General features: G+C 43.7%; 1 long non-coding RNA gene across 5 annotated transcripts in view; it reads right to left on the bottom strand.

The window, feature by feature from the left end:
• LOC110395582 overlaps positions 1-24,873 on the bottom strand; it is a 151,348-nt gene that overhangs the window by 6,518 nt on the left and 119,957 nt on the right. For 2 of the 5 annotated variants that reach the window (XR_002436493.1, XR_002436495.1), the window contains 3 exons: positions 3,961-4,137; positions 2,644-2,853; positions 1,799-1,957 (listed from right to left, as the gene is read on the bottom strand). This is a non-coding gene — a long non-coding RNA (uncharacterized LOC110395582). Of the gene's footprint in view, positions 1-1,798; positions 1,958-2,643; positions 2,854-3,960; positions 4,138-6,522; positions 7,579-8,066; positions 8,166-8,230; positions 8,465-24,873 lie in introns of those variants that run through there. The other 3 variants (XR_002436492.1, XR_002436496.1, XR_002436494.1) reach the window with 3 other exon arrangements.

Below are 24,873 nucleotides of genomic sequence, written 5' to 3'. Positions count from 1 at the left end.
GGAATGTTAGGCAATGGGAAGGGTGTGTTTCGTGTACTTTGTTCAACTCTGTTAAAATAAAACATTTCCTTTTTACATATTCCTGTGGTGACCTGCAAATGGGAGGGGCCAAATAAAGGCTTTAGTGAGTTCAACATGTAACCTTCAGAAATGGAAAACTCTTCTTTAAAGAAAAAAAAGAACCATAACAAGGACAGCTGTTTTCCCCCTTGGTTTTTCCTATTCATTCAAAACATGCAGTAGTCACCTTCTGTGTTACTGCAAGTTAAAAACATAAAAGATTAGGGTAGAAGGGAACTGATCCTATGGAATTACTGTACTTGAAGAACCATTTGGGATATACGGCTGACCCAATGATTTATGGACTCCTTGGCACTAACCCATGTCTAAAGCTCAACGCTCCCCATCTACCTGCATCTGATGACCAGCAGAAGCAGGATGTGAGAAGAAGGCTTCTGCACACCCACATGGAATGAGCCAGGAGGTGTGCAGCACACATCAGGCGGTTCACCAGGACCTGATGGGAACCTCAGCCAAACCAGGATGCACTAACTGTGAGGAACGGCAGCTGGGAGCCCCTGCTCCCCTGTGGACAACAACTCTTGAGCTGTGCCTCTAGAAGTCATGCAAAAAAAAAAAAATATTTCATGTCCACCAACAGTGACTGAGAGGAAGAAGCCAGCAGGCACCCACCATTGCTAGATACTCCATACCTTGGGCAAAAAAAAGTGCTTCTGTGAAAATAAGGGCTTGACACCCCAAGTGAGCAGCTCATGTGCTCCTGCAGTCCATGAGGAGTCTATATAGGCCATGTCAGTTTAAATCCTGACCTTTGCTAATTTTCCAGACCTTGTTGTCTTGCACCCTGAGCAGTCCTTCAATTCAGTAGTACAGAACATATACAAGTACATAGTCATATACACCACATCAAAATGTGATAAACGCACATTTTCCTACCTCACCTAAGGCTTCTTTTGCAATTGAATGAAGGCAAACAAAATATTTTGACGTCTTGAAATACATTCTCTTTTCCAGGAGGGCAAATAAACAGACCTGACATAAAATAATGTCATAACAATCAGCAATGATGACTTGATTTTTGCTGCTGTAACTTGAAACTCTTCACAGAAGGTTGAAGGAACTCCAGCCTGAGCTCCTGGCTGCTACAAGGGCTCCAGTGCTTTGGCACTGGGTTTTTCTGCATTGCTAACTCTACATAAATGTGTTAGCTGAAATAGCAAAGTGTTTTCCCTGCAACACTAAAGAAATTTCTCTTTCATTCCAGCCCAGGGGTGGATGCCTTTCACTCAGAAACTGGACTGGAAATTTAGGCTCAAAGGGAAGATGAAAACTGAACCATTGGGGAAGAGAGTTAGTTAGCAGGGGAAACCCAGGAGGGCCTGAGAAGAGTGACTGGGCCCTGGGAAATAATGTGCTTCCATAGAAAGAAGTTGAGCAGTTGAAGAAAGGCTGTGAGGACTTACAAGAGAGGCAGAGAGGCCTGGGGCTAATCTTTCCGCTGGCTTATTTTTTCCCTCTGTTTGTTTATTTGCTACAAGTCAGATTTTGGAGCAATTAGTAAAATATCATGCAAATATTCCCTGTGTGACTGCACATGAATAACTTTAATTTCACTAAACATTTGTCTCGTCGCTCTGAAATACATCTGCTGTTTGCGTTGAGATAATCTGTTAATATATTGGGAAGTAAATTAGAGTTTTTATAAGATATTTATGAAACAACTTCTTATTTGTATATTAAACATCTCTGACTACTACGGCCTGTTTTCTTGGCTTACCTCTTCCTTCCCCAGGAGGATGCGTGCCGTGTTTCAATTACACACCGCTCATGAGCGATGTGGCTCGGCACCATCTTGTGGAAGAGCTCCAACTGGCTGGGAACAGCTCCGTGCACACTCAGAATGGGAAAAGGGAATAGCACCAGAGATGCCAGCAGCCTATGATGAAAGAACAACACAAAGTAAAGCAAAATGCAAGGTTGGGCATTTGCCTAAATTCTAGCAGTGCCACCCTGGGAGACAGCATGGGGCTCTAGGAAGCCCCCAGCCTCCTCTGGCCCTTGAGGCTCTCTGTCCTTTCAGGACAACCTGATTGAGCACCACCTGCAAGATGAGCATCGTCTTGCCACACATCCCCTGCAAAACTGCTCCATCTCTAGACCACATGTTAAAATGGAGTGCAAATTGTAAGGGAAGTGGGGTGATGGGAAGAGCAAGTGAAATGCAGCACCCCACGGCTCTCCGAGGAGGCAGGGTTTGAGTTAGATGATCTAAATTCTACACAGAGCTGGGTAGAGGACCATGGGAATGAGAGGATGAAATTGAAACATTTTAATGCTGCTTGACATCTTAACCTACAAATCTCTCTTCGGCTTTGTATTAACAACACCTACACAGAAATCAGCTTTTTTTAAAAAAAAAAAAAAGCAACAACTCAGCATGAGCAGCCAATACTTCTGTTTTCCTCTTAGTCTACAGAGAAACATAAGGCATAGCAATACTGATAAGGGTAATAATAATAATAGTAATTAGAAAAAGTGCCCAGGGAGCTCTGTCATAACACTGGCAGCAGGTTTCTGGCATCAGCAAGGAATGTTAAGAAGGACAAAGGATATTTTCCAAACCTGGTCCATCCTTGCCCATACAGGCTGCATGTCTTCCTTCTTTCTGCCTGTTCTCAGACTGGCACTTGCCGCACCTCTAGTTTGTTTTCTCCTTCATTTGGTGAGGGCACCTGACCCTTACTCCACTTGGCTCTGCTTTCCCACATGGTTCGCCCAAGGCAGTACCTTCCTCCTTCCCGACAGCAAGGCCTTGGCAAATGAAGAGGACCCCTAAGGAGATGAGAGCCCCACCTGGGTGTGTGCTGGCAATGTCGTGTACAAAGGTTGGAATCACCAACCTTGGTGATTCCATGATTCTATATCTGGAGACCATCACGTCAAGGACATTGCTAAGCACATGTGAATGGCAACACCACAGGAACATTGATGGGAAAGGAGGTCACAGCTTCATCGAGGCAGTCTCTGTACTTCTGCCCGTATATGAGAATAACCTCATTGCTCTGATTTGCTTTGGAACAATTTTCTACTGCAAAAATTATTTGATCGGGCTCATCAAACCACTCATCATTATCTGCAAAAGTGCAAAATCTTTAGAACTGTATCGTATGTACAACTGCATCCATGTAAAACCCCCAAAAGCACTTAAATGCACATATTTATTACATTTTGTTGTATATCTACACTATAGATTTCTCTTTCTTTTTATGTCTTGCTTAGCTTATAAAAATTTACATAAGCCTATGCATATATATGAACATATGTACGCATACACAGGTATAGGCATGCATATGTATGTAGATACGTATACCTATGTACATACATAGTGTATATATGTGCATATCTGTGTAATATGCATATACACACACATATAATGCATATTCACATAGACTTGTATTATGTATATGAATATTTAAGCTATGCATCTATAAATATATATATTTAGATATATAAATGCATGCATCTGTGCATATCCATATTTATACACCCACACACATATATATGTACTTAAATCCATCTGCCTGTGCTGTACATATATCCATCTGTCTGAACACATTGGGCTGTATAAAGGAGCCCAAATATCAGAGCAATGCTCAAGGCACTGCGAGCCCCATGACACGTAATGCAAGGCTGGCTCTGCTCCCAGGCTGGACACATCAGCAAGTCCACTTGGGCAGAGCAGCATATTATCACTCCCACGCACTACAAGCTACTTTCACTACAGTTTAGCTCTTCTTTTAGGTGCTTTTACTGTAGGCCCTGCTTCAAGCCCCTGCTCCTCCCCTCTACCTGGCTGTTCTCCTCATGCACCTGGGAAAGGTCAACCTCTGTGTGAGCAGAGGGAGGGCATGATGATGCCCTTGCATTAAACCTGCTCACCTGTCTCCAAGTGGAATGTCTTGAAGTGGCAAACTGCAGGAAAGACGTGGCATTCAGGATGGATTTTGCTCTGGTTTTGTGGAGCGTGAGCGCTGACTCTAAACCAGGTCTGGTTATTTGGCATAAAGCACTGATGACTGATGCAGCCCTTGCATTGAGCTGGCATATAGAGAAGATCTGCAGAGGGGAAAGGGGACATTTGTAAGGAAAATATTTATCCTTGGCAATGTGTGACAGTGGAAAAAATAAAGCGGCAGCTTTGTAACTCAGAGTCTCTGTAAAGTCACTGGGAGTCTTCCAAAGGGCTTCAATGAGAGCAGGATTAGTGTCCCCACCCCGATATCTACATAAATTTTATTGTTTTTTGCATATTAGAGTGGTGAAGCCTCTGCTCTCCTTTAAGTATGCTATAAACAGAGCCTTATCTGTCCAGAACAAATGCTGCAGCCCAGGCGCAGGGACAAACTTGGCCATGCTCTGTCTGGGAAAGTGGTGCCAACAGAGATGGGGGCTGTCCTCGAGATGCTGTCGAAAACATGATCCGGAGAACTTTTGGAATACACCATAGGTCCCTGTTGCTGTTTGCAGTAATAAAACCTCCAGCATCCCTTCTGCTTCAGCCTCACCCACCTCCCACATTGCAGATTGAGCGTGATGAGCTGGAATGATCCCACACTGGGTGCCACGAGGAATCCTGAGGAAGATGAGATCCCCCCACGCATGCTTCCCTATCCCCAAAACACCCCTCCATAACAGCCCTCCGTGAGGGGGACTGGAGGCATCACATCAACTGTGTCCCAGTGATTCCTGCCAACAAAACCACATGTCCAGAAAAAAGATGTGGCTGCTTGGAGAGCAGGGAACTGTCTTGTTAGTTTGCCTCCTTGCCCATTTGTCAGCCCTGTCACCCTTCAACAGCATCGAAATGCTGCCCTGTTTCAGCCAACCTGAGCATAATGTTCCTAAAATCTCAGTAAAATAGGTGCTGACCTGAGGAAGACACATCCAAATCAGTGCCACTGCTGAAGGAGAGGCTGCACCGGGAGCTCAGCTACAGGAGCAGACACCAAAGAAGCCATAAAAGCAAGAGCAGTAAGGTTGCCACAAGGTAAACTTCACAAGTCATGGGGCTCATTGAACTTAACTTCTTCAAATTCCACCTTCACCTCACTTCTCTCTCTTCAAAATCCCATTTCTGTAAACCAGCTATGATGCTACCTACCAGGTAGTTCCTGTAATTTTTTTTGCAGTCCTCCTCTCTTCTGGGGAGTTGCTCATTGATAACTGTGTATCCCATTAATACATCAAGTCTGCTAGAAATTCGGTGAGCAGTTTGGCTCATGAGACAACCGCCTAAAAGGACCTGGAGGCAGCCAGGCATATACTCCGTCAGGAGCTCCTCATGACCAACAGGAGCAGAAGTGATTAACAACGAGCAATCCTCCCAAAAATTCTCTTTTCTCAGCAATGTCTGTTGCTCCAAATAGGTACAAGGAATCCATCGCTGTTTCGGAAAGAGGCACTTTATAAAGTGGGGTTTTAGGAGAGAAATGAAACGAAGAATAAAAACTGGAGGGGGTGATGCTGCAGAGGTGCCACCAGCCTGCAGATGTCCAGGCTGTGTGGTGGATAGCAACAAATGTGAAATCAGAGCAGAAGAGGGATACGCAAATGTTTCCCCAAAATGACACACAGATATTCATGAACACACTTACTTATGTATGTATACATAAATATACAAACGCACACATGCACATATAAAAAATCCACTGAAAACCCTAAGGATGCACATGGGCTGGTCTTCATTAGCATTCGCATGGAAAAAAGATATTTCCTCCTGTTGTTTCTGGACACTGAATCTCAGCAGCGCTTTTTTGCAACTTCTTGAAATATTTTCAGCATGTGCTGTCGCAGCTTTCCTATGCACGCAGGGAATTATGGAAATACCAAAGACTGATGGAGCTGCCAGAGCAAGCGGTGGCACACTTCTGCCCAGGCCAGGAAACAGAAGAGCATTTCAAGCTTATGCTGAAAATTCAGATTCTGTCCAAGCCTTTGGAGAGCAGATGTCAATTATGAATCACATGATTACTCTGCCATATTTTTCCTGGTTATGCTCATTGACTTAGATAAGGTATCATTTTTCACCTACAAAATACATTGCATATACAATAAATAAGATGCACAGCACCACAATAAATATTCAGTATATATGGTGTGTGCATTATAGTGGTCCTGGTAGAGTTACAGCAGAGCAGTCAAGGCTGAATTGGTATTTTCATTATAAAGGCTGATAATTCAAGATCAGTAGCAAAAGACAATGAAATACCATCTGCTCACACACAAACAGCTTTTACAGAGGGGTTTAAGGTCTTGATGCTAGCAGTTCTGCATAGAGGGCAAAAAAGAGACAGCTCATAAGACACGGTCTCGCACCGACAAAATTTCACCTGATTTGCTCCTTCTTAGAAAATAGCTGATCTTTTTCTAAATCTCCAGCTTCTGGAGCCAGGAGATATTGCATGGATTGGGGATGGAGTAGGAGATATAAAAGGGAGTTACCAAGACATCTCTGGGATAAGAGAAAAGTCTGTGAATGTGAAGTCTCCAGCTTAACAACCCAAATACAGAAGGGATGTCTGCAGCCTTCAAAAGTCTTCTTTACCACACTCGGGCTTCTTCACACCAAGGACAAACACCATTGCTCAGCGCTTGCTGAAGGACTGGATGGCTCGGGCTGAAGTTGGTGCTGACCTCTCCCAGTGGTACCAGTAACTGGAATCAGGTCTGCACCCGTTCCCTTATACCAGCCCCTAGGGCTAGTTTGGGTGTAGCATATTACATACTTCCAAAGATCTGGCCTCTTCATACCAAAAATTAGCATGTCTGTAACCAGCACAGCCTCTTCTCCTCTTCAGTGCTGTTTCTGCTGTAGCTTGTACGTGACAGGGTGACCACAGCTCAGTGACACGCTCCTGACTCAACTATATGACCGGTTCATCCAAAGGCTTCACAGCATTCTGGGAGCCAGCTTTACCTCCCTGCTCAGCTTCCTGCAGCTGAGCCCACCGGGCAGAGGCTGCGTTTTGCAACAGAGGCTGTTAAAGTACAAGTGGGAGGTCTGGGGTTAGGTGGCAACCTCTTCTTTCAGCACAGCTGCTTGCAGAGGGCATGTCTGTTTACACCTTGAACTAATCACAGTGACAACCAGCAGTGAAAACCTGGATGTGGGGAAATCCATGGGAATTTTGCCCAGACTTTTCCCTTGAGCTGTCACACTCCATGAGGAACACACGTGGTTCAAACGCACTCCTTCTGATATGTGGTACCTCTCCTTCCTCTGGTGAAATTCGTGCATCCGAACAGATTCCAGCTCATGACCAGCAGGCAGCCAAGTGTCCTCAGGGTCCTAGCACAGAGGAAGGACGGCAGTGATGCCCCAGGGCATGAACACAGGACGATGCCCACCTCTGCCAAGGTGACATCTCGTTGCCTGCCTCGACATTCCTGGGTCTCCAACTCCCCCCGTCTCGGCTGGCGCTGTATTTATGATACGTATTATTTGCACATCATCGCAGCCTCAGCTCGGCAGCTCTCAGAGTCTGTTTCCAAAAGAAGCTGTCACAGACAATAAACACCAAAGTAACCCCACTTCCAATTTAATTGTTTTCTCAAAATATCACTAGCAATTAGACTATATTAGCAACAGATTGTTTGCAGTAGCTCGCTCTCCAAGTCAAAACTGGTTTCTTTCTGTTTTACAATCACACAAAACATCTGAAACTAGAAAGTACCTAGGGTTTTTTTTTTCAGAGTCAGAATCAAGTAAACAACCGACATTACTTCTACAAAAGCCAAAGTGTCTGGAAAACACAGGAGAAAAATACGTGACAGCTGGAATATTTTATGTTTACAAATTTATCGTGAAAGTTTTAAGAAAATACAGTGACAGCATTGCCTGCAGTACAGCAGGGAATGACAGTCAATAAATAAAACTAAAGGGTCCCGCAATAAATAAATACAAGGCTAATATATTATGTTCGTAGCAAGCTGGTCAGCGTTAAATCCTCTACCTACGGCTGAATGCTACAATAAACAACCCCCACCTGTATGCTTCTCTCTATGGCGCTGGGTGAGCCCACTTACTTCGGGCTGGGATCACCTTCCTCCCTGCACGCATGCTGATCGCCCGTCTCAGTTTCCCCCTTAAAAAAAAATAAATAAAAAGATAAAATCCGAGTGGAATTTCAATATGAACTGTGAGACCCACCTTCTCTTCCAGGTGGTGCCTCTGATAAGGGGCACCTAGGCTCCACCAAGGCCCTTTGCGCCCATAGACACGTGTAGACGTGCACCGACGGCCGCCACTTTCTATACGAGCCATTTCCACTGACCTGTGACCCAGCCCACCCTCAGGTGCACTGGCTTTGCCCAGTCACCTCCTGTTAGCCTCAGCCAAATGACAGGCTCCGGGCAGCCCGCGCTGCGGCCGCAACTCGCCCGCTGTTAATCATCCCGACAATATCAGGACCGCGGGCACAGCCCGGAGCTATGCAGATGTGAGAGCAGATGAATTTGGAAAAAAAAAAAAAATAATGGGTTTTCAAACTTATTATGGTGATAGTGTTACTTACAACAAATCTGTCTGCAGTTTTGGGGCTGCAGAGATAAAAGCCCTCAGGAAAAATGTCAGTGGCTTGAGTTTATTTATATGTAAGGTAACCATGAAAAATGTCGGCGTACCACTAATTGTAGGGCATATTTATTCTGCACAAGTTGTTTTCCACATTAGCACAGTTGTTAAAATGCAGTTTTGCCTCAGGAATATTATAACTTTATCTTCTGTAATTATAAATGTGGCTGTTGCTGGGGTACGATATACATTGAAGAAGAAATGTAAGAAATGGGCACTGCAAGGAGGAAAACAAACATAATTAAAAATGTAATGCAGTAATTATATGGAACAGGCTTGGGAAGCAGAGACCCAAGGATAAGCTAGCAAAGCAGCTACAGCGTGTTAGATCCTGGTTTTAGATTTGTATGCCCTCTCACTTCACATTTCTCCCATGGTTTTTAGCTCGAACCAACTAACAAGGACCCGCTGGCAAGGCAAACCTTTATGTGCAGCACCACGCTATTCTGTGTTGTCGGGTCATTATAGTAAGGGCGATCTTACCGCAAGAAGCTAAAAACAGAACTGGAATGCATTATAGTTATAGTACAATAAATGCTTAATAAATGATGGCATCAAAGTACCTTTGGATAGGGTAGGGCATACCTTAACCCGTTATCTAGTATTATGCAAAATCTCTGACTGATTGTAAGCCTGTCTGCATGAAGCAGAGGACACCAAGGGTCCCTCACCCTTAGTGAGTTTGGAGGGGAATGCAGCCGAGCTGTGCCCCTTCCCACCTCCTGCCTCCAGCCTTCCAGGCAATGGGAACCCAGATCACATCACCCCATTGTTTTGCAGCACTTGCAAAGCAGGTTCTTGGTCTGTGTTCGAGCTCCCTATGCACTGTGCTTACACAGCGCACACACAACAGAGATGCACAACAGAGAAATAGTGGGACCGAGAGTCTGTCCCTTTCCCAGGGGAGGGGCCATTTAATGGCGCATGAAAGTGCACGGTACTGTTTCAAGGTTTTCAGGTTTTGTTTGTTTTATTGATTCCTTACTTTTATACCAAACCATGGATCACGCCATCCCGACTTTAAAGCACAGATAACACCAAATTCCCATTAGCAACTGGGCAGGGGCCAAGCAAAACCTATTTACTGTACACCTCCTATTCACCCATACTTATCAGCAAACAATCCCAGGCCACATGGGGATTATTAGAAACCAGTCAGGTAGAAACCAGCCTGAGAAGTTTAGCACGGTCTGGAAGTTTGTCCACCTCCCTGGTCAGAATCTGGTGGCATTTCCCTGCAGCTCCTCCTGGCACACCCTGCCCCTTCCCTCACCCACCACACTCTCCTTTTTGACTTTCTCCCCTCCAAGGACACCTACTGCCCTCTAAAGGCTCCTCATACGGCAGTGTCCTTTATCCCGCCGCAGCATTTCTTCCCCCACCCATCCCTGTTGCCACTCCACTAGGTTTTGGCAGCCTTACTGTTCAGATGAACAGCACAAATAGAACACTTCAAACTCTCACATTTTTCACTCAGGGATATCTATGGCCAAGCAGAACGCGGTATGGAAACGTACTCCATGACTTCACCAGAAAAACAGAGAGAAGTTTCATTGCAAGATTCAGGCCCAATTGTCCTTTTTGTTTGTTTGTCCATTTGTTCCACTTCTAGGTAGTGTTTGTGACATTCATATTTCCTCCTGACTCATTTGTGCATCTTCAGAGTGAGCCCAGCTGCACAGTGGGGGATCACTGTGAACATCCGAGATCACCCAGTCCAACCGTCCACCTACCACCAATATTTCCCCACTAAACTATGTCCCCTAGTACAACATCTAAATGTTTATGAACACCTCCAGGAACGGTGAGTCCAGCACTTCCTTGTGCAGCCCATCTCTGGAGATGGCCACCAGCAACAGACATGACACTCCAGTTGCTCCACGTCACATCCCCCTGGCATCATCACCTGAAAAATCCCCTCCTTGGCCCACAGGCAGAGTCACTCTGCCTGTGTCACTCCTGACAGACGTCATCTTCGGCTTGTAAGGCCTTCATTGCTGGGGACGCTGCCATCTCCCCGGGCAGTGTTGTGCAGTGCATCACTGACCTTATCACAGGAAGGCGATAGCCTGAATCTTTCTCACTGCAGTTGAAGCCCATTACCTCTTGTCCTATCTGCAAGAGGCGTGGAGAACTGATTACACCTTTCCTCTTTGCTGCGGTACTTCACATATTTGAGGATTGTTTTGTTGACACAGATGATTCTTGGTACTGAAAGCAGTCCCAGAAGAGGCTTATCTCCCCATCGCTGAAACCAGTATGCTTTTGGCTATAATGTCCAGCACCAGCACTTCTACTGTAAATACAATTTACAAAATGAACTGAAAACTGAAATGAAACCTCTCTGAAAATCGCGCATTAAGGGAATTTATGTTCCCTTTTCGTTGTCCTTTAAAATAAAAACAAGACTATTTTTGACTTATGTGTAATTAAAATAAAAATAAGGGGATGTAGCTGTGCCAAATGCCAGTGCTGAACACTCATCATTCAGGCCCCCAGAAATTATCAGTGGATTAAAAAGCAATATAATTATTCCAGTGAGGCACATGAAGCTCTTCACAACTGCCATCAGAGACAGGCTCTCTGGAAGCCTGAACTGGGTTTCTACTCAACCACCTACTCATACACCAGAAAACTGGACATCTTGTCCATCTGCTTTGGGCTAATGGGGGTGGAAAAGCCAACACAGATATAAAAGGTGGCACAAAGGAGTCTGGAAATGTCTATCCTAAATGGGAACCTAGGCAAGTAGAGCTTTCACAACAAGAAGTCATAATGGAACGAGTTGTATTTTCATAGTCTTCTCCCCAGGGAGGCAGCATCCTTTCTGACCATGTGCTCGTTTGATTCACACAGAAGCTGAGATCCTCACATCGTCCCACATCTCCAAGGCCTTTAATAAAGTCAACAGATATCAAAACATCCATGATAAATTCTCCAGCAGTTTAACAACTTCTTGAAGAAGCTATGCTGCTGATTGCTTTGGTGTAATTCACTTTTCCCCCAAAGCCATATTCACCTCACTGGGGCTTTAAGCACGTTGCAGATGTCACAGACTCAGGGTCCCAGTTCAGGAGCAGCCTGCTGGGTATTTTCCTTTTCCCATGCTACAGGCACCTTTGCTTTACTGCAGAGTTTTAGGAGCTACAACTTTTCTAAGTAGAAGCTGCCCGTTTCAGAAGAGAGCAGGCTACACACCTGCCTGATTGATGGCCAACTTTTGGCTGACTTTTGGGAGTGAGCTTGTCTCCATGAAGCACCAAGTTAGCATACACTGCCTGGCCACAAGTGTGGTGGGCATGCTCAGCATGCACTTTAAGGTGACTCAGAGGGCTTCTGAGTCCAGATAATTTTCAGACCATGGGTTTAACCCAGGGTCCTCGCCCTGGGGCAAAGGCAAAAAACAGCCAGGGCATAGAAAGATGGAGAGAAGGGATACGTTCCCAATGCCACTGTTGGGAGCTGAGGAAATAAGGTCAATAATTAGAAGACTCCCATGTGGTCAGGTGAGATCTGTCCAAAAGGCCCTTTTTCCCTGTCTGACAGAGCTTGAGTAAAGGATGCAATGCACACACAGAAAAATCTTGGTATTCAGCTTTGGAAAACACAAGTTTAGTCGCTCTGAAGTTACGGCCTGATGATTGCATTTAGTAATCACCTGCAAACAGGTCCAAATGATCTTGTCTGCTTCCTTTTTGAGTCAACTTATATTTTCCAATGTGTCCAATGTTGCTGGCCCCTTAGCATGACCACGGTAATGCTTTACCGTGGAGGAACAGTGTCGTGGGAAAGGGCCTATTGACTCCTTTCCTAAGTGCCAGTGTGCCCATTTTTCTCCAAAACGGCATTCAGTGACCTTTAAACCTCTACTTCCTTTTATCGGCTCAAGTAGTGAGGTGCACTTGTCCTCTTAATGAAGTCAAAAAGACAAGAGACTCTCACAGTGAAGTGACATGGCTCTGGCAGTTGCTGTTAGTGAAAGGCTCTTAAAATGTGTCCAGCAGTTCCAAACTGAAACCACATTAGATCTTAGCAATCTGCCCTTGGGCTTGCCACAACAGTGAAATTAGTCAGGTCAAATATACTTTACTTCTCAACTGATTTGTTTGCTCCAAAGTCAAGCTGGAAAGTTTTCTTTCACTGTATGTGAGTATATACATATATATATATTGCTCATACTTATTTATATTGTGTTATCAGGAAGTAGGATGAAAAAGTGGATGTGAAATGGTTCAAAAGGTACTTCTCAGATTGAAGATTTTCCTATTTTACCAGGAAAAAATCCAGTGGGGAAGCTGCCGGAGCAAAAGAAAGGAACAGTCATGCAGAGCTTAAGGCGTAAAGCCATGCCAAAATAGGCTCTTGGCTCTGGGGCTATGGAGGCAGGGCTGATGGTTATGGAGGTGAGAGCCTTGGGCAGTGTGGAGCAGCAAGCTTCCATCACCTGTCTTTCACGCTGATCCCTGCTGCTGTCTGCACACCATCTGGGAGAGGTGTCACTCCTCTTCATCTCTGTAGAATGTCTGACAACTCGTCGTTGTGTGCCCAAGGTGTCACGGAAAAGTTGCTGAATTTTGCCCATTTTATCCAAAGCAGTGCCTGGGTTGTAGGGCCGTGACAACCTGAAGGAAAGATCATTCTGTACATCTCACGAGGATGCATTTCCAAATCCTCCAATACAGAAGTGAGGTGCTTTTAAAGCAGACTGGAACTCAGTACAGAAGTTAGATTCTTTCCCTCGATCTAAATCCAATAGAGTGTCCTTCTGTTGACTTTGATGGGTTCTGGATTTGGGCCCCAGACCATGGAGACTTGCTAGCTTGCTGCATCATATAGGAAGAAAAAAAGCAGCTTTACTTGTGCAATGTATGCACTCTGACACCGAAATGAAAAGCTTACCATTTAGTAACTGCCTCCTGCTCAGTGAGTAGTGAAGCTTTTTCCTTTCTTCCCTCTCCTCCACAACAAATTCTCGCCAGAATTTTTTTCACTACAGACAGCAAACGTAATTACACAACAGATCAGAACAGCTTACATAATGCCCTTTATAGAAACCTGCCTTACCTCAGAGGCATATTAGCACTTCTTATGGGTTTAAAGGGTGAGGGATTAATTACAGATTTTCAAAATATGCCTAATTACATATTTACTGGAGGAATAAATAATTCACGTTTCATAACTCGCCATGAAATGACTGTTTTCTTTTGAAGATTAAAAATCCGAGGCTGGAGGAGTGTTAAAGTTCAAACTCTGAATAAAGGCTCCTGATCCTTTAGAGATCAGCATTTTTCTCACATGAAAAATACGGCAGAAACCCACTCCTTCACCTGGGTGACTCGCAGACCCACTGAAATTTCTCACTTGGCAATCCCTCAAACAAAATGAGCGCGCCATAAAAAAACGTGATTCCTTCATTTACTTTGGCTCTTTCTTGGGTCACCTCAGCTAGGATTTCGGGAAGCACTCGGGAGACCGGAGAGCACGACTTACTCCCAATCCCCTGGCTTTTACACAGGACCAAGAGGAACCAGCATCCCATCCCCTTGCTGGCCATGTGGGGGCTGCTGCATGGCCACGCGCAGGGTGGCAAGCGGGGGCTGGCTCGTGTGCTGCTGAATGCTACATGGCACTGGGTCATCAGGAAGCATAAATCAGCCTGCCCCTTGCCTGACCTGCCCTAACATACAGCCTGTGGTTTCCTCTGGTACATTTTATTTTACCCAGAGTTAGCAAGAAGAATATCCCTTTGGCATTTAGGGAATTATACAAATTATTACAGAAGAGCAAATAACCACCCCCAGAAAGGAAATAACTGCTTCTGAGCATTCTATAAAATAAATGCTTCCTTCAACAACATCAAGTGCCATGTTAGTACTCTGCATATAAATATATGCACAAAAATAATGGCAGATACCACAAGAAAGAAAGAAAGGAAAGTCTCTACATATCAGTACCACTGGTCTTGATTTGTGCTTTCGTAGACTTACAAAGGAAGAAAGTAGAATGGAGAACTGAGCCAGATATTACTTCTATGCCCATATACATGACAGTAAAAATTCATCTTCTCCAGTCCTGGCACGTTATGGAAGATGGAAGAAGGCATAAGAATCCCTTAGATACAATAAACAGTGGGGTGTGGCGAGGGAGTCAGCCAGCGGGGCCCAGCACTGCTCACCCCACTGCAGGACAGTCACTGATGGGACACGTGGCTCCTGGCTGGCTCACACTTCCCTGCTCTGTCCTCCAGGTTTGTGAAGATCCTTGAAACAAAGCCAACATACCACTTAGAAATAAGGGTGTACAAGGAATATCGACTATCGTATACAGTAGTAATGGAGTCTACCAATACAAAAACCAAGATTCCTTTACAGAGGCAAAAGAAACACTGAATTATAGGATAGGCATATAAAAAGTGCACTGTTCCATGTGTTTTGGATAGATATATGAAAATAGGGAGTTGCCAATCAGCATTTTAACTCTTCACAGACAGAAAAATGTATGTAGTGCAATGCAAGTCAAGACGACCCAATGCTTGGTAAGACTTTGGGCTCTATTTGGCCTTTTCCTTGTGTGTCACCTTGTGCAAGTGGCTTAATCTTTCCGTGCCACACCTCCCTTAAAATGCTTTCCACTTTATAAGCTAAAATGATTGTGTACAGACTAGTTAATCAATTTAATTGGAGTAGGTGGAGAAGTGGAAATCCACTTTCATAATCACACTGGGAACATAAATGCTAATTCCATTTTGGAGCATTTCAGAGGGTCTACTTTTTCATATATTTTACACATTTTGCACTAGTTAAAAATTTAGGTGTCTGCAGAATAAATGCTTTACCTTACTTTCAGTCCTGCTTTCAATGTTAATATCCATAATAATGCGTATTTTATAGCAGACAAAAATATTCTGGAGAAAGTACTGATAATATTGGCACAGCCTACAGAGATGGCACCATCATAAAATGTCGTCTCCTGTTGTCTACCAAAATATTCAATGTTCTTGGACAAAAGCTCATACATTTCATCAATGTGCTATTTTATTTATAGCTATATATCAGCAGTATTTACATGTAAACACACAATGTAAGTTCTAAAATCACTTAAAGCGGGTAAAACACCCTACCCTGATGATGTCATCAAATGGGAAACAGCAGTCAGTTCCACAAGGTGGTACAAGAAGGGTAGCAGAGCATTCTGAGACTCAAGTACAAGCAGTGAACACTGTAGGACAGATTTATAAATGTACTGCAAGCCATTTGAAAAGTCTTCTCCCTCTCTCGCCCACACAATATTAATTACCTGCACCAGCTTGTGCTAATTCATTTTCCTTACACCTCAGCCAGAGGAAGATGGTGTTCAAAATAAGTAGTGTCAAGATACAGTGTAAAGAAGCTATGGATACTCTGAAATTGCATTTTCAGGGAAGGGGATGGAGGGGAGAGAAAGAATAACACCTGTAAGTTATGGTTCAAACTCAGCTTCATTCTCCGAGTCATGTAAATAAATATCCAGCCAGCTCAGTCCCCATCCCACAGCTTCGGCGCAGCAACTCTAATTATTCATCTATAAACAATGCAGACAAGCCATCGCTCAGCGCCGTGCTACGCCTCATGGCCACACGCTCTGCATTCTACCTAGGTAAATATTAAAATGAACATAATCCACTATATTTTAAGGGTAAAGTTATCTGCAAAGCCCGGTGATTCATGAGCTCTCCGAATGTACATAAAGTGCTTTAGTGAAAGCATTTCCTAAGGGCCTGATCCAGTCATGCTTCTCAAACCCTCCACAGCTGTCTAGACTGGAACAGAAAGGTCATTCAGCCACTGAAGGCCAATCTATCACTCCCATTAAAAAAGAAAATACCCAAACCGTTCCAAAGGTTCAATTTGTGGATCGGTTTGGGAGATACGGAAAGAACAGCAAAGTTGCCGCTCCCCGAGGGGACGAGAGCCAGCACAGAGCCCGCACCCTTCCTGGGGCTCCTTCTGAGGCCCTGAGCAGAAAGCCAGAGCATTCCAGGAAAACTCCTGACACAAAGCACATCCCTTTTCCTTCTCCTCTTTTAAAACACTCAGCCAGTGCTGCAGGGCAAGCAGCCACTGTGCTCTTCCACGCCGGGAACTTTGCTCTCTGCCGCCATTTCTTCCGCTCTGTGAGGCTCATGTTGGCAACATCCAGGGTTCTGGTCTCATGGTAGAAGTCAGTGCTCAGCTCAGAAGGCTTTCCCCTAGCCTAAAGCTTAAGAATGGAGTTTCTCCAGGCTACATGCTGCCACTCCACTATTAAACCTTAATACAAGCCTTCTGCAGAGAGCCATGGGTATGCTACGCACCGCTCTCTCCCCCAGCAGTAGACAGAGATACCTAGGTCACCACTGGGCTGCAGAAGATGCTCGCCAGCTGGAGAAATGCATGTCCCTGTGTTGCCCCTCCAGCAATCGTACACCGAGCTGTAAAATAACCCTACACCTCAGGGATTGCCTGTGTGCTGCAGGCTCAGTGAGTGACTTGAGCATCATTTAGCTTGGGCAACCAAGGCCGAAGGAGCCTCTGCAGGGGACAGCTGGGAAAGCCCAAGAAGACACTTCCTGGCTAATGAGAATGGGGCATTTTTCCACTTTGAGTGCAGGCAGGTCACTCAACTGCTATGGGTCAGCAGCAAAAGAGGACGGACCTCATTGCTCCGCGAGCTTCCTCCCTCCCCAGTGCGGGGAGAGCACAAAGAAGCCAGCACAAGGAATGACAGCGCTGCTTGAAAAATGTATTCCAGCTGCTCTCCTTAAACTGCACGCTACAGCCCAGTGGTTCGCATTCACAAACATTTTTAAAGAGACATTTCTAGGGTCTGATAGGACCTACCTCCAGATGCAGATATTTAAAAAAAAAAAAAAGAAGAAAGGAGACAAAAAATGGAGAGCTCCTCTTGAAACTCATCTTTTCCATTTGGATTTCAACCACCAAATAAAATGTCAACTTTTCCCCTTGTTCATTAACCTTTGATGCTTATTGTACAGCCAGTTTCTGCGCTCGCGGGGGACTCGGGAGGATCAAATCATGGCATTCATTTCACTCAGGGCTTAGGCACAACTGGAACCACAGTCCAGAGAAGAGGGAGGGATAGGGAGGGAAAGGCAGAAGGCAAGGCTATTATCCCAATCCTGCCTCTTCAGCTGTTTACGTGCTTAAAAAAGACTGAATTTAGAGCGATGGGAACCCCAACTTAGTAACAATTCCCTTCACAGGTTCTACTATAATTAAAAAATAGAGGGAAGGTCATGACGAGCGCTATTGAAAATAACATACAGACCTGTAATTATAGCAGGGGCTGCTAAACCAAGGGTTAAAGGTCTCTTAATACTCTGTCAGCATTTCCACTATAACCCCTCAGTTTCAGGGGTTTACAGCTCGCACATAAATATTTGCTGCAGGCCAAAAATGGCCCTTCAAGGGGTCAGTGAGAGGAGGTAAATTTTATTTACATATTTATAAAAAATGGCCCGGCTCTGCAGGAGCGGCAGGTCCCACCGGTGCAGCTCAATGGGATGAGGAGGGAACGCGGGTGGGAGTGCATGGGGTGGGCGGAGGAGCTGGGAACACATTTCACCCCGAGCAAGTGGCTCCAGCTCCACAGAAACCTGCACAGAGGCAACGATCTGCAAATAGAGTATATATTATACAATGGAATCCTTAAATAATAAGGCCGTATTCCTACCATGAATTACACAGATAATCACTCCCACTGTTCAGCCAAGCATGCACATAAGTCTTTGAAAGATGAAAACCGAAGGCCTCGCTAGCATATTGGTTTAACTTAAATCAGTACTTTAATTGATTTATTTAAGTCAGTGCCCAACCCAGTGTGACTCCCCGAATTCTGCTCAAGAGCAGTTTATTTCATTTTAGTTCAAAAATGCGTATCTCTGTTTTTTTCCCCAAAGAATTCCTTCCTCCCCTTTTTACTGTCTCTGTATTTATGTGACCCTGGGTTGACATCAGTTCGGTTCTTGAAGATTAGAAGAGGTAAAACTGCTGCAACCTTGTTTGGGGCTCCTTCCTTGCAGGAGTAAACGAGGGCAGTAGTCATGTCCCGGCCAGCTCAGCCACTTGCGACCCCTAATTGCAGCTGCCTACAGGTTGGGGAACATACGCTACTGTTGTCACCTCTGCCAATCCTAATTTCTTTTCTTTAAAAGAAAATCTCATGATTCTGGTCCTCAGGAAGAAAAGAGCTTTAGCAATCCAAATTAACATCATCCGGAAAGTTCGGGTCAGAAACAAAGAGAGTCCCAAAAGAACGAAAAAAAAAAAACCAACCCATAGCACAGACTCTTCTCTTTTTTTCTGGCATGATACATAAGCTAGCCATCTGACTTTTGGGAGGTTATCTCATGATTTTCAAACGCCTGCCATTAGCAATCAAAATAAAGCCGGCTTGATTTGCAGTGAGAGCTTCTCCATCACCGCCTGGTTTGACCAGACTGCCCTTCCCACATGGCCTCGCATCGCCCCGGCTCCTCAGTCCCGGCTTCACGCTCATTTAGTGGGACAGGTGACAGAAAAGGGAGAGCACGAGATGATCTGGGCTCTTCTGAAATTAATTTACTGGAGCTTTCTGATGAACACAGCGATCCAGAGGTGAAGGAAGCGAAAACTCACCTAACATGATTAACCAGCCAAGCACTTCCAGAAACTATTTTTTTCCTGTACCTAAAAATGTCACAAAATAATGCATTTCTTTCCCTAGCTAACTTCAGCATCTTTTTCAATGTGCTCCTAGAGGGGCTCTTTTTTTTTTTTTTTATAAAGCAAAATTATATTGAGGATATATAACTTTTTTTTTTTTTTAAAGTTTCTAACAAAATATTTATTGTGCAAGACCCAGAAGATAAAAAAGATGCAACTGTTTTTCTTGGTTTGTTTTGAGGTTATTTACTTAGGACTAAGCACCTCATTTTTCTTGTGTACAAAAGGTAATTATGTAGTCAAAAGAATTATGGCCCACATACTTCAAAACATATGAAAAATGTAAAACTTTATTACATACATTAATTTCTAACAAAGGATGTCTCCAGCATCAGTGTAACTGGTATGAGGCAGATAACTGATGTACGGTATATTCGTTGATGTTCCTCCCAAATGGGTTTTATAAAGGCAAACAAACAAATAAACAATTTCTCTCGTTACATCTCCCTCTCTCTTATAAATTTCATCAGCCTCATATGGGGAGGAGGGGGTTGTCCATGGATTTTTTTTTTTTTTTTTATTATTAAGCTAAAATATTCCACCTAGCAATCTGCTCACCATGCTTTCCTTTTATTACCTGAACACATCCCTGAACAACTCCTGCTTTCCTCCAACGATGCAGTCCCACCTCCTGCCCAGGCTACTGACCTTTACTGTTGTCCTTCTGTCCCCTTCTTCTCTCCCTGCTGAATATTGATGACCATGGCAGGCTCTTTCCCATTAAATCAGCTGGGCTGGGAGGCCAAGGTAGGAATTGTAAAAGTGAAGTTCACAGCATCCTTATCTTTAGCTGAGCCACTTTAACTTTCTAATTATACATCCGGGTACCATTCCCAAGAGGAAAAGAACGGTCATTCAAAATGTCAGGAATAACTGAAATTAGCTCTCCTCAACGCTTCTCTTGAAGAAACAAAACAAAGCTGAAGTATGAAAGATAGATTCAAGGTAGACTTATTCTTTAGCTTGAAATGAATGAATGAATGATGTGAGACCTGACAATTTTATATTGACTGACCTAAACAAACAGATACATGTCCTTCCCATACATGTATTTATTTGTTGTTTTCATTTTAAATACAAAATGTCTGTAAATATGTGATTTTTTTATGATTAGGCAAACCTGCTACATCCATCAGTACATGTGACAAAACACTTACAAGCTCAGGAAAAAAGACTCACAGCATCCAACAAATAATACACACAGGTAACTACTGGAAGCCTCCATTTCAGCAATGCAGAGCCACCACACTAATTAAGCCAAAAAGCAAATTCTGCACCTTGATTTCAGCACAGGTGACTGCAATATTTCACAATGCCTTGTCAGGATGCCTCTGAGCAAGCTTTAGGGGGCAGTTTGGCACCAGGAGGAGAGAGGCCTCTGCTCACATCTCAGCTCCTGCCATGGCTGGGTGTTGTGTTGCTGAGCCTCGAGACCTAACATTAGTAATGATGACAGAGCTGCTTGTTTGTGTTTTTCTCCCCATTTAAGTGGACAAAGCGTATGGAAGTCTTCATAAGTCAGAGAAATACTCAAGTTCTGGGTCTGAGTGCTCTGAATTTGGTGGATGTTTGAACTTGGCATAAAATCGGGGGCCATCTTTAATTAAATTGTAGCAATTGGGGAGCTCAGGACAAAAGGGAGGGAAAGAACTATTTCAAATTATATCTGAGCCATGAGGGTCACACAATAACCCTGAAAGCTGCCAGCCTCAGAGCCAGCGAGCAACCCTGTCTGCCGCAGTTGCAAATCTCTATTCTTTTGCACCTTGTTCAGTCCTCTCTCCCTCCTCCCACTACCCATGAAAAAAGCTTTCAGTGTTTCAGACGTACTCATCACAGGTATCATGAGAAAAGCGGACCAGTGCTAGATCTCAATGGCTTGTTTGTTTTGCGCTGAAATCTATCCACCTCCATTTCAGGCGTCCATCGGCTGAGCCACCATTTGACATGCCCGGCCCCAACAATCACAGGGGCTTGGCGGGTTAAAAATGCTAGGATTTCATTTTATTGCAGGGATATTATTCATTCTTGGGAAGGTTCAAAAGTACATGCGTCAACTTATGTCATCAAGGTCAAACAAAGTGGCATGCAGAATCCTAGCCAGATTGCATCGGTAGAGGGGTCTGTAGGCAGAGACAAAGTGAGGAGACAAAAAAAAAAAAAAGCTTTTTAGGGCAAACCCTGGATCACTTCATCCTTCTGGAAGGGGAAGGCAGAAAGTAAAGGATTCCCTCTGAGAACACTGCCCCAAACAGCACAAATTGAAATTGAGTTGTGCACATTTCACTAAAGGTTTCCACTGCTTCTTGCCCAGCAACATGCCTATGGGTAAGACCATCAAACAACAACGCCAAAACGTGCCTCCAACATATACCAGCAAGCCCAGAAGTACACACAAACTAGCACAATAATAGCATTAGATGCCATTAACAAGCTATAGCCTTGTTTCTTTTCAGTGGAAAAACTATTGGACATCCCTCAAGCCCAGACTCAGCACTGCTTGACCCTTTCCCTTCTCTGCCTACATTAAAAGAACAACTAAATAGTTGCACATAGGGAGAGCGGCCCCTCCTCACTCCAGGTGTCTGTATTTTACTTAGGGCCCCAAGCTTGATTCAGCTTATACAGTTTTTGACAAGCTTCAGCTGGCCCTCGTCACCAGACAGGCAGATCAATTAACAGAGGGATTTTTCTTCCCTAGCTCTCTTCCTGGACCTTTAACCCCTTGTGTGTCCTAATGCTCTAGGAAAGAAGGGCAGAAAGCAAGCATCAGAAAAAAAAAAAAACGAATTGCCATTTAAAGCTTTCTCTTTTTCCTTCAAAGAAAATGGTGCTTTTGCATTTTTTTTTTTTTGCCTGTTTCAGAGCCCCACCTTTCTGTACGCTTCTGGTTGTTCAAAACTTCTCATTTATACCATCAGAAGTGAAAATTTGGAAATTCCCACTTTCTGCTACTTTTAAAAATCTCTTTGCATCTTGCTATTGAAAGTAATGAAAGGGATGAAGTTTAACATTTTCTTTGGGGTGGAAAGTTATTTTCCACTTCTTCATTTTCCTTTCTCTTTTTCCACTGCACCAGTTTTTCCAAATTGGCACATAGAAAAGATAAATTCTGGCTAACGAGGCCGAAGACCAAGCCTGTAGCTGGCGCTCAGGGAGCTTTCTTGAAGAAAAGTTATCAGAATATGAAAGGGAGGGGGGGGGGAGAAGAAAAGATCTTATGGAAGAAAAGGAATTGAAAGAGAAAAGGGCTGAGAAGAAAGCATGGCAAAAAAATGTTTCTAAAAACTATAAATGGAAGAGAAACGGAATAACTTCAAACTGGAAAAAAGAGTAAATGGTTACAAATTGCCCCACGAAAGAGAAACAATGTCAACATTGACAATTTTATTCTGCAATTTAATTATAACCCAATTTGTCTTTTGGTGATAGTGTACAAGAGAGCATGTCAATGGCATGAGAAGCTCCTTCAGCAACAGCAAAACATAATAAATAAATGTAATTGCTAGTGATAATAATTAGACATTTCTGTGAAAAACAGTTCCCAGAACTACTGAAAACTATCGAGAAAGATAAATGTTATGGCTACTACAGGGAAATCCATTTAAATGTATTCATGGTGATAAATAAAATAACACCAGTGAGGTGTTATTTTATACAACAAACAAAAACCTCTTCCCACAATTCCTTGGGACAATCCTACACTCTTAGTTGTAGAATCTGATTGAGTTCCTCGCTTTAGTACCAAAGTAGTACCACAACAAAAATGACAGTAATAATAAATGATAGATAATTAAGATAACAACCTGTCAATCTCAGAATGCTGCATCAATGATATACAAATTGAAACGTGAAGAAATAACAGTTGCTCTTCCATAAATAGCCTTCAAATGGTGAAATACACCTCAGCACTCGTGCACATCATTTTATCAGGCTCTTTTAACAGTTCCAGCTCTTCCTGGGTTGAAGTGATAGTTTCCTGCTGCCTCTTTCCTGGACTGAGGTATGTGTGCTTTCTCAGGACAGTGTGGAAAGAAAACAAGAGGATGAAAAATCCCCTAGTGAGGTCAGCAGGACAAATGTGAACTGTCGGGCAGAGTTAAGGGTATAGCATCTTCTCTGTGGTTTATAGGGCATGGTTTTCTTAGCATGGAAGGAGGGGGAGGGCAGTTGGTGATTTTTCACTGTGTATGAGGATTCCTTATCGAGGATTTGGTAACAGAGCACTATTTCTTGGGCGGATGGCTGCTGTTTAATCTTTTCAACGCTTGTTAGAAAACACGAAGTCACTGCTGACACGGACTGGAAAGGCAGTAAATAGCAAAGGCATGTCGCTGATGCACAAAGGAAACAATAAGCACGAGGAAGTGTTAAATGATAATGTTAGGTGAACAGACTGGAGGGAATACTCACAGAAGGGAAGGGCCCTCTCTCCTGGAAAGAAATGGCTCCAGAAAGAACATGGCAGAGACATGGATGCTCAGCTGCACATCAGCTCCGTAGCTGGAAGGGTAACTTCAGTCATTAGGATATGTAAACAGGGGGATATAGGCTAGAGGCCTGAGGTAATATCATCTTTGTCTGTGGCACTGGTGTGACCACTAATGGAATAGTGAATCCAGCTCTGGTGCCTATGTTTCAAGAGGTTGTTGATAAATTAGAAGAGTCATGAGAATGGCTAAAGGACTAGAAAACACTGGGAGGATTAGAAAACAATTGTGAGAGGCTCAAGCAGCTCAGACTGTTTAGCTTAATAGAGAAAGGTTAAGGAGTGACTTGCCCACAATATACAAGAAGCTTCACAGGAAACAGAGGGCTTTTCAGTTTAACAAAGACATACATAAAACAAGATCTAACATCTGGAAGTTGAAGCTAGATGAATCCAAGCTAGAAATTAACAGGAAATTTTTAACCATGAAAGCACTTAGCAATGGGAACAGTTTGCTGAATATTGTGGTGACTTCTGCCTCATTATACATTTTAACATCAGTTTTGGAAGGTCTGCTGAATGGCATTACATATATAAGAAGACCTTAAGGGAGCCCTGTGTCCTTCACTAGGCAGAAAGACACACTACATAATGGTGTCACTTGGTCTTAAGCATCCAACAATTTATAATCTATGCTCTTTGTCTAAACATACATGGCGATCGTCACAGCTGTGTAACGTGTGCCTGTTATTAAAAAAACCAAGTTTTGGTCTGTTCATACTCCTAAACTGCTACCAGGGAATGCAGAACATGACTTTTACATGATACTAATGATACTGAAAACTTTCTAAAAGAGTTATTGCTTCTTATCAGATCGAGCCTGGTTTGACAGTGCTAAAAAGAATGATCTTAATTTGTTAGTCCTACACAGTGCATGCACAGAAGGACAGTGACTCATTTCACTTCCTCCTTTCAGTCAGATGATGCCCAACTTTCACTTTTAATTTGAGTGTAGATCTTGCCAGCAATTAATATTGCTGTCCTCAAAT

The sequence above is a fragment of the Numida meleagris genome, chromosome 3 (assembly GCF_002078875.1).
Source record: "Numida meleagris isolate 19003 breed g44 Domestic line chromosome 3, NumMel1.0, whole genome shotgun sequence".
Classification (NCBI taxonomy): domain Eukaryota; kingdom Metazoa; phylum Chordata; class Aves; order Galliformes; family Numididae; genus Numida; species Numida meleagris.
This window is presented reverse-complemented; position numbering and strand designations above follow the sequence as displayed.